At 43.6% G+C, this 9,402-nt stretch overlaps 2 pseudogenes across 2 annotated transcripts; both read right to left on the bottom strand.

The window, feature by feature from the left end:
- Positions 1–1,316: 1,316 nt before the first annotated feature.
- LOC310803993 (transcription factor HES-5-like) lies at positions 1,317–2,095 on the bottom strand (annotated as a pseudogene). The gene is made up of 2 exons: positions 1,864–2,095; positions 1,317–1,748 (listed from the first exon to the last, which is right to left on the bottom strand). The product of its transcript is annotated as a transcription factor HES-5-like (transcript).
- A 5,264-nt stretch (positions 2,096–7,359) lies between these two features.
- On the bottom strand, positions 7,360–8,137 carry LOC310803991 (transcription factor HES-5-like; annotated as a pseudogene). Its single transcript has 2 exons — positions 7,906–8,137; positions 7,360–7,791 (listed from the first exon to the last, which is right to left on the bottom strand). The product of its transcript is annotated as a transcription factor HES-5-like (transcript).
- Between the last annotated feature and the right edge of the window lie 1,265 nt (positions 8,138–9,402).

Here is a 9,402-nt window from a genome sequence, read left to right as displayed (position 1 = left end):
CTAAATACTAAATATTTAGCTTGCAAACTCTGTTGGCCTTGGAGCAAAACAGTCTACATAGAATGTTTACCGTGAACCGTGTATTTTCAAACTAAATATTTAAAGTCAATATTGTTTCAGAATCTTGGCTAAATCAACATTGCACCGTGTTAAAAGATTGGAGTTTTTGAGTGACAAAAAGCTGAATAGTTTAAAAAGTTTTATTTTAAATTTGGATTGGTGTGAATAGCTTAAAAGCTACACTGCCGATAGGTGTGAAATGTTGAACGCAGATTAATCAGTAAGAAAGCGCTGACTGATCAGTGAGAGAGTCTCCCCATTGTTCATTCTCTCACGCCCTTTCTAACGTTAGCACAAGTCCATCAGCCGATAGTCTTGGCGGCGACTTCCATTATGTTCAAACTGTATAAAAGACAAACCTGATCATTGTCTCTTTAGACTTGCGCTAAACTGACCCCCGGATCTACGCTGGGCTGCTGTTACGCTCTTGTCTCTTGTTTGCAAGCAATAAATACCGGACTCAGATATTGTGGCTACTCAGGACTTGTTTCTTGATTCTTACCTCCGAAGAGCTAAAGTACAGAGTGGTAAGTCCTAGACTTCCACCACAAACATCACAGGCAGAACTTGGGCACATCTCCAAGACACATGACACTCCAACTGAGTACAGGGTACACAAGTAATGTATTTATAAAAGACACAAAACAAAAGGAACATTTTGATCTTAGAACAGATCAGTTGATAGTTAATCACAGAGTGATATTAACAGGTATGATACCCAGTATGGGTAGATGATCCTCACGGAGGAACAGGGATGTTACTTATAACTCAAGTTGACTCAAATGACACATGCATCATCGAAGATGCTCAATATAATATCAATATGGCCATATCACTACAAAAACGTAGTTGGAACCAAATAAACTTTTCTCTCACAAATGTTGACCTTAAAACAGATCAGGAAACAAATCAGAAAGATTGAAGAATATAATACCCATTATGGGTAGAAAGCCCTCAAAGAGGGCAACTAGAGCTAAGATCATGTTGATCTTTAACATTGCAAACACATGATAAACATAATTATGCTTTGCCTACATAGTGGCTGTAACCTCAATGATATCATACCAACACTTCAAAAATGTAGTGTTGATGAATGCAATCAATTTCATAGAAAGAGTTGCAGTTCTTTCAAACAACCCCTGTATAAGCAGAACAAGAGGAAGAATTCTTCCTATTTTCATTGCAGTCTCTGACTTTAGTAGACCAACATGGTCTAATGTGTTTGTCTGAAGAGTGGAGCTCCAGTCTGTAGGACTCTACCAGGGCCTCCAGGAGGCGCTGTTGACTGGACTCTTCTCTTTGCTGATGCTGGGCTGGGCTGGGGAGCTCAGCTGAGGCAGGTCACTCTCCCTCCTCTTCTTATCAGAGGACGGCTGCAGGCTCTGGAAGTGGCTCAGAAGTCTTCTCTGGGGCTGTGTCTTCACCTCATCCTTTCACAGGAAGTGCACCATCTCTTGGACACACCTGGAGTAACCCTGATTGGCAGCTGCTGAGCAGGAGGAGGAGCTCACTGGCTTGTTCTGCTGCTGTCGTCTCAGGTAGCAAACTGTCATCTCCAGGATGTCGGCTTTCTCCAGCTTGGAGTCAGACTGCTGGTTGAGGATCTCTGGACCCAGGAGGGACTTGAGCTGCTCAACGCTGCTGTTGATACGATCTCGCCGTAACTTCTCAGCCAATGGCTTTCTTAGCTGCAAAAAAATAAAAAAAGTGAAAGTCGTTAATAACCTTAATCTGAAGTATTACATTGAGAATCATAATAAATCACATCAAATTGATTTCTATTAATTTGAATCCTCAATTTACCTTGTTGGTCAGACTCAGGTGCTCTTTAAAGTAGGTCATTGCTGAAGTGATTGTCGGTGCCATGGCTGGATCTCTGTGTAGAGTGAATCTGATCTCTTCTGGCTCCATCCCTCTTATATATAGTCCCAAATCTCCATATGAATGTGTGGGTCTTGGTCTATTTGGAGGTTCTCACAGTCTGTAGCCAATGGGTGAGCTTGGGGGGACAATGAGGAATGTGAAGTTGCCTCATGCTCAATGCTCTTATTGCTGGGGGGACAATGGCCAAGTCCCAGGGGAGCAGGTGGAGGGGTTGGGGGTGATGGAGAGAGACCCACAGAGCGCTGTGTGGATCTGGGAAAGTGGTGACCCTGTAAAGAGAGCAGATCTGCTGCCTGATGTTGGGATCAATGACACTGACAGAGCACATGCACATCATCACAGCATACACGTGCAAGAGTGACATGCATCTTATAATTTTCTGAAGTATAATGTTGTACCAACACTCCAATGCTAAATTTGGACTCTTTCACTAAAACTCAATATCAGAGTATATAGGATATATTGCTAGTCAGACATGATTCCTATGAGATGGAGTAGTCTAGGTGATACCAGGTCATGTGACTCCAGTAGAGGGTGCACAACACTGAGGTGATGATGTCAGTCCATCTGTCTGTCCGTCTGTCTGTCTGTCTGTCTGTCTGCCTGTCTGTCTGTCTGTCTGTCTGTCCGCCTGCCTCCCTGCCTGTCTGTTTGTCCGCCTGCCTGTCTGTCTGTCCGTCCGTCCGCCTGCCTGTCTGTCTGTATGTCCGCCTGCCTGCCTGCCTGCCTGCCTGCCTGTCTGTTTGTCTGTCTGTCTGTCTGTCCGCCTGCCTGCCTGCCTGCCTGTCTGTTTGTCTGTCTGTCTGTCCGCCTGCCTGCCTGCCTGCCTGTCTGTCTGTCTGTCTGTCTGTCTGTCTGTCTGTTTGTTTGTCTGTCTGTCTGTCTGTCTGTCTGTCCCTCTCTCTACTCTACAGGTCCATGTTTCCCAGACCTGCAGCAGCAGCACACTTCTCTCCTCTGAGCTCCCACAGCTGCCTGGCTCCCTCCCTGCCCAACGCTGAGCGTGCCCCAGTCACACGCCCCCTCCCCCCCCCTCCTCCTCTCTCTGGAGCTGGGAGCCACAGGGACCCACACACCCCCCCTCCCTCCTCTCTCTGGAGCTGGGAGCCACAGGGACCCACACACCCCCCCTCCCTCCTCTCTCTGGAGCTGGGAGCCACAGGGACACATGGCTTCCCACACTTCTGTCTGCAGCCTGCTCAGCCCCTCACACAATAGAAGTGTGTCTGCTCCCACAAAACCCCTCAGACTGTTCCCATGCAGGGAGAGAGGCTGGTTTATGGGCCAGTGTAACATTAGCAACCACAGGCTAACCATCTGGGCCGGTGATAACTCACTTCAGGGAGAGATACTTGTGAACAACATGGCAAAACTTTTATTGTTTATTCTCTACTGCTAAAAAATAACAAAACAAAAACCTCATAGCTTCCTGACCATTTTTTTGTATTGTCGTTTTAATGTAATTTTCAAGGGTTGAATTCTATATCGTTTACAATTGTTGGGGTATTGGAAATGTGTATTATAACGTTGACTAAATCAAAATGTGACAAAGTTATCAAACTGGTAGATGACCAGTTGATGTTTGTCAGTTATATATTTTTTTCATGCATTTGCTGGAACAGTTGTCTGACGACAGACAGGTGACCCTAATATATGATTCAAAGTTCCCTCCAATGTCTCTTCATCATGTCTTAAGATATATGACCATATCTTATTGCATACGTGTGATATGTTTTTGTGATGTGTTTATCTATTTTAATCATATGTATCAATAGGAACATGGAGGGGTGCTTTTCGTCCTAGCAGATGTGCCAGAGCAAACTCACTGTCTGTGTCTCAACTTGACGATGGGAACGTGATATTTCCACACGTTCCCAGGGACTGACTTGGCCCGACCTATTGGCATATGGCAGAAAGAACAACATCCCACCTGCTCTGTGTGGAGTCGGCTAATATATTCCTTGCCTATTGTCCCAAGCTAGGGGACCTCTGATTGGCTACAGAGCATGAGACAGCATGCAAGGAGTCGCATAAATAGAGAGTGGAGATGCAGAGATCACTGGAGAAGATACTTTGAACATACACAAGACCTGCAGCATCACAGGAGAGGAGCAGCCATAACACAAACTCTAGACCTCCGGCGAACGACGAAACTAAGATCAAGAACTCAACTTTATCCAGGACAAGCTACAAACTCAAGACCAACGTCTGAATATGTCAGCCTACTTGGACATGGCTCTTCAGGACAGCATCAAGGAGCAGCAGCTTAGGTAAGCTCAGGTTTCATCGTAGTGAAATACTCCAGGCCTGTACGTAACTGTTGTCAAGGTTGCAGTGATAGAAACTCAAGTCTGTGAGAGGGAGAGATGTTAACGGCGTGTCCTTGTTTTCCTCTCAGGTGTAAACTCAACATGTTGGAGAGGAAGTGCTGCAGTGGCGTGGAGAAGCTGAAGACTGTGATCGGAGAACATCTCCACAACGGGATCCCTACTGCGGACCTCCTGGAGAAGGCTGTGTCCTTTTTCACACTGAGGAAGGCCTTGCTGTCACACAACGGCTACTCTAAATGTTCCAGGGACATCCTGCGTCTGTTCCCCGCTTCAGAGGAGGACGTAGCACCACTCTGCCTCCAACAATGAACTAGACAAGATGCTTGGACTCAGAGGTCGAAAGCCAGGGGTCGGGGGTCACAGACCAAGCTGAAACAATGGTCTAGGACAGAATGATCATTGCACCGTTGTTGGTGTGGTTGATTACCAGTCTGGAGAGTGGTACCAACATGTAGTGGTCCCAGCATGGTGGGTTACTAACATGTAGTGGTACTAACATGGTGGGTTACCAACATGTATTGGTACTCACATGTCGTGGTACTAACATGTCGTGGTACTAACATGGTGTGGTACTAACATGGTGTTTTACTAACACGGTGTGGTCCCAACATATCTGGACCCTATTGAGTTGTTTTACATTAAATGTGAAGCTGTAGAGGCGTTTGAAATGCATTGTATGCATTTATATAAGCAGGGTTGTGCTGCTCTGTCGTTTTCTGTGAAAATGTGAACCCTCAGGTTTGATTTTAAAGATACACACTGCCTTATTTCAAGGTGGCAGATACATTCACACACCAACTGTACCTTTCTTTCTTAAAGGAGCAGATTATTGTTTTGTATGATGATGCATACAGCAAACTTGTTTTGTTTTACATTATTGTAAAAACCCAATAGGATTTGATTTGTGTAAATCGTTTTTTTTTTCAATGTTGTGGCCAAATAAATTCACAAACCTATTGCAACTCTATCTCCTTCATTTTGTTCTACACTCTGTAACGATGATGATGATGATGATGATGATGGTGTAGCTTGCATGCACTGTACCTGCACAGTACAGAATATTGATCAAATTGATTAGGAACAGAGAACTAGACCAGTCTATCAGCTGAATAGGGTCTAATTCTCCGCATCTAATGCGATAAGCGCATTTTGCAGCCTAGTACCATTGATACCTACTGATGCTAAGTGGCACACGGTGATGCTTGAGTCAGTTCATCTAAGAGAACCAGCGAGCGTAACTGATATGATATCAGGTAATTATCAGGTAATAACGCTTTTACCCAGTATTTTCTTAGGAAGCTCAACGTAATAAAGATGAAATATCTATGTGCATTTCCTGCCATAGTGAAGTCATAGTGATGACAAGCTGACGACACTGAGGTCAGCAATAGCAGGGTGAGAGAGCGTGTGTCCAATGTAGCACCCTTTAAAGTTACATCATGGAGGATTTTGCCTCTGGGGGTGCCCTTGAGCCAAAAGGGATCCCCCTAATAGTCAGAAATAATGGTCAGGAAATTATCTCATTGGTAAGAATGTAGTGCACTTTCCAATGAGCACAATCTTATTTTGTTTGTAAGCCTAAAGCTAAAAGTGTAGGTAAACGATGAGCAATTAAACTCCCAGCGTGTATCTTTAAAGGTGCAATCTGTAATTCAAACAACAACAAAGCGGGATGTCTGCCATTTTTTTTGGTAAACAGCTGAAGAATGGGGCTTGAGATGTGTAGCCACTCTACCACTCTATCAATGTGATAGACAAAGCTATGGATGCAACGACTGACCATCCGTGAGATCAAAATTATCATTTTAACCATGTTTTGAAGGTATACAGTGTTTGTTTACAAACAATGGAGTAAAACAAGCTTATATTTTGGCTTCTGACGGGGTAGGACAGTTGTTCTAAGCTCAAGCTGCATTTATATGTTATATTATTTAAGAATCAATGGCTATATCATTAATTTAAAAGTAAATTCATGGATGTACCAATTACAGATTGCCCCTTTAAAGGATTGTACTCAAAGCGCAGAGGCAGCTTTACCTGACTGAGGCAGCTTTATCTGACAGAGGTAGCTTTGTCTGACAGAGGTAGCTTTATCTGACTGAGGTAGCTTTATCTGACTGAGGCAGCTTTATCTGACTGAGGCAGCTTTATCTGACTGAGGCAGCTTTATCTGACAGAGGCAGCTTTATCTGACAGAGGCAGCTTTATCTGACTGAGGGAACTTACAGTTTGATTGAAGCTGGATATGCTTGACCTCGGTATGGGGAAATGACGAGCAGCATGAAAGCTAAGAAACTAAGACATTTCTGTGATTGTTTTTATTCGCAGCTTCATTTGAAGGATCAATACATTCATTTTGCGAAAATACATTTGCAGACTTAAAAATGCCTTCACAGAAGGTAAGGGATATTGACACATAGTAATGGAAATCAGTTTCCTCATGTTGTCTCAATTGAGAGGAATATACTGTTTGTCTGCCTAAAATGCAGACGTCATGTTCAATAAATGCCATTGTGGCATCTGCGATAATATGTTTGCTCTCTTGTTATGATATCCAATATCAATATCAAAGCAATATATGTTACATCTATACATACATATAACACACAGGTTACATACAGGTAAACATTGTTCACTAATCTTACCTATAAGGAAGGCAGTGAACATATATACCATCTCATTGATAGTTAAAATATTCCCATAGGGAAACAAATAAGCAGTATTCACTCTTCATATATAATTTAAAATGAAAATAAAACATTTCATTATCTGTCATTAAGTAAATATATTTCAGATTAGCATTTTGTTCGTAGATTCCGTTCTCAATAGATATCAAGAAATGTATATTCAAATATTGAATATAATTATTAGCTAATAATGGGCTTTTTACACTGAAAGCAAAAGAAAATAACTTCAAAAGTAGAAGCAAAGGCTATTAGGACCAACATGGTCAGGTCTTCCAAACCTCCTGCATTAGCAGAAGTGTAGGAAGAATTCTTCCTATTCTCATTACAATCTCTGACTTTAGTAGACCAACATGGTCTAATGTGTTTGTCTGAAGAGTGGAGCTCCAGTCTGTAGGACTCTACCAGGGCCTCCAGGGGGCGCTGTTGATTGGACTCTTCTCTTTACTGATGCTGTGCTGGACTGGGGAGCTCAGCTGAGGCAGGTCACTCTCCCTCCTGTTCTTATCAGAGGACGGCTGCAGGCTCTGGAAGTGGCTCAGCAGTCTTCTCTGGGGCTGTGTCTTCACCTCATCCTTGGACAGGAAGTGCACCATCTCTTGGACACACCTGGAGTAACCCTGATTGGCAGCTGCTGAGCAGGAGGAGGAGCTCACTGGCTTGTTCTGCTGCTGTCGTCTCAGGTAGCAAACTGTCATCTCCAGGATGTCGGCTTTCTCCAGCTTGGAGTCAGACTGCTGGTTGAGGATCTCTGGACCCAGGAGGGACTTGAGCTGCTCAATGCTGCTGTTGATACGATCTCGCCGTAACTTCTCCACCACTGGCTTTCTTAGCTGCAGACAGAAAGGAGGAATCATTAATAACCTTATTCTGAAATATCATATAAATTAAGTAAATTCAAAATAGAATTCTATCGACATAAATGTCCATTTAAATATTCAATTTACCTTGTTGGTCAGACTCAGGTGCTCTTTAGAGTAGGTCATTGCTGAAGTGATTGTCGGTGCCATGGCTGGATCTCTGTGTAGAGTGAATCTGATCTCTTCTGGCTCCATCCCTCTTATATATAGTCCCAAATCTCCATATGAATGTGTGGGTCTTGGTCTATTTGGAGGTTCTCACAGTCTGTAGCCAATGGGTGAGCTTGGGGGGACAATGAGGAATGTGAAGTTGCCTCATGCTCAATGCTCTTATTGCTGGGGGGACAATGGCCAAGTCTCAGGGGAGCAGGTGGAGGGGTTGGGGGTGATGGAGAGAGACCCACAGAGCGCTGTGTGGATCTGGGAAAGTGGTGACCCTGTAGAGAGAGCAGATCTGCTGCCTGATGTTGGGATCAATGACAGAGCACACGCTCATCATCACAACATACACGTGCGAGAGTGACGCAAATCATCTGGAGTAAAACTTACAGTGTTGCTAATCTCTTTTATCGGAGGATTCATACTTTAATGTGAATATTATTATGTATTATATGGAATAAACACTTGTCATGGCCTGAATAGAGGGATATGAACTCACTGGATGTTGTTGAACATTATTTTGTTGTTATGGCTTGATGTTGCTTCTTGAGCTGTAAAGGATTTGAACATGGTTTTATAGCAGTCTGAGAGAGACACGTTTTTCATATCATGCTCATATCACAGTAAGCATGGTCCACATGAATTGGGGTTCCATTCTAAACAAAGTGAAAGAAAGACTAACCAACTGTGACCAAATGTTTAAACTTTTTAGATCAATATCATGGGACAACACTAATTAGTTATCAAAAATGCAAAAACAAACAACTTGGGAGAAGTGATGTTGCACTACTGTTCATATGAGCTGTGTGTTGACAGAGGGGAGAGGATTCCTTCAGTGTCAGAGCCCAGCTGAAGCAGGTGTGTGTGTTCTCTGTCTAATTTACTGGCTGCTAGTCAGTGTGAGTAGAGAGCTGCTCTGAGTTTCCCACACTGAGTCCTGTGTGCTGTGATCAATGCACTACAAAAGCAGCTGAGTTCTGAATAGGCCATTAGTGAGCGCTATTGGCTGTGTGTTGTTCTATAGACAGAGCCTGACCACGTCACTGGCCATCTGGAGGGGGACAGCTAGCCGAACGGCACTACCTGACTCATTTAGCTATGCGTGCAATTGTATACAGGCACAATACCTGAGCAGAAATGGGCATGACTTGGTCTAAATTCACTGCCACAGTTCAAGTTAAATGTAATTGTATATGACGCAATATATCAGGCAATAGCTCTAGGCAACTATGGAACACATGAAAACATTGCACATCGGAAAAGTAGAAAGTCAAGATTTTTCTTCTCATAGTAAAAATACTTTAAAAGTTAGAGGAGCACCCCCCCCCCATTCCCCTCCTAAAGCGTGCCTATTCCCCAGGGTCTGTGTGTGTGTGTGTGTGTGTGTGTGTGTGTGGGTGTGTGTGTGCGTGTGCGTGTGTGTGT

This window comes from Argentina silus, assembly GCF_951799395.1.
Source record: "Argentina silus genome assembly, chromosome: 4".
Classification (NCBI taxonomy): domain Eukaryota; kingdom Metazoa; phylum Chordata; class Actinopteri; order Argentiniformes; family Argentinidae; genus Argentina; species Argentina silus.
The sequence above is the reverse complement of the archived record's forward strand: the minus strand, read 5'-3'. Positions and strand labels throughout refer to the sequence as shown.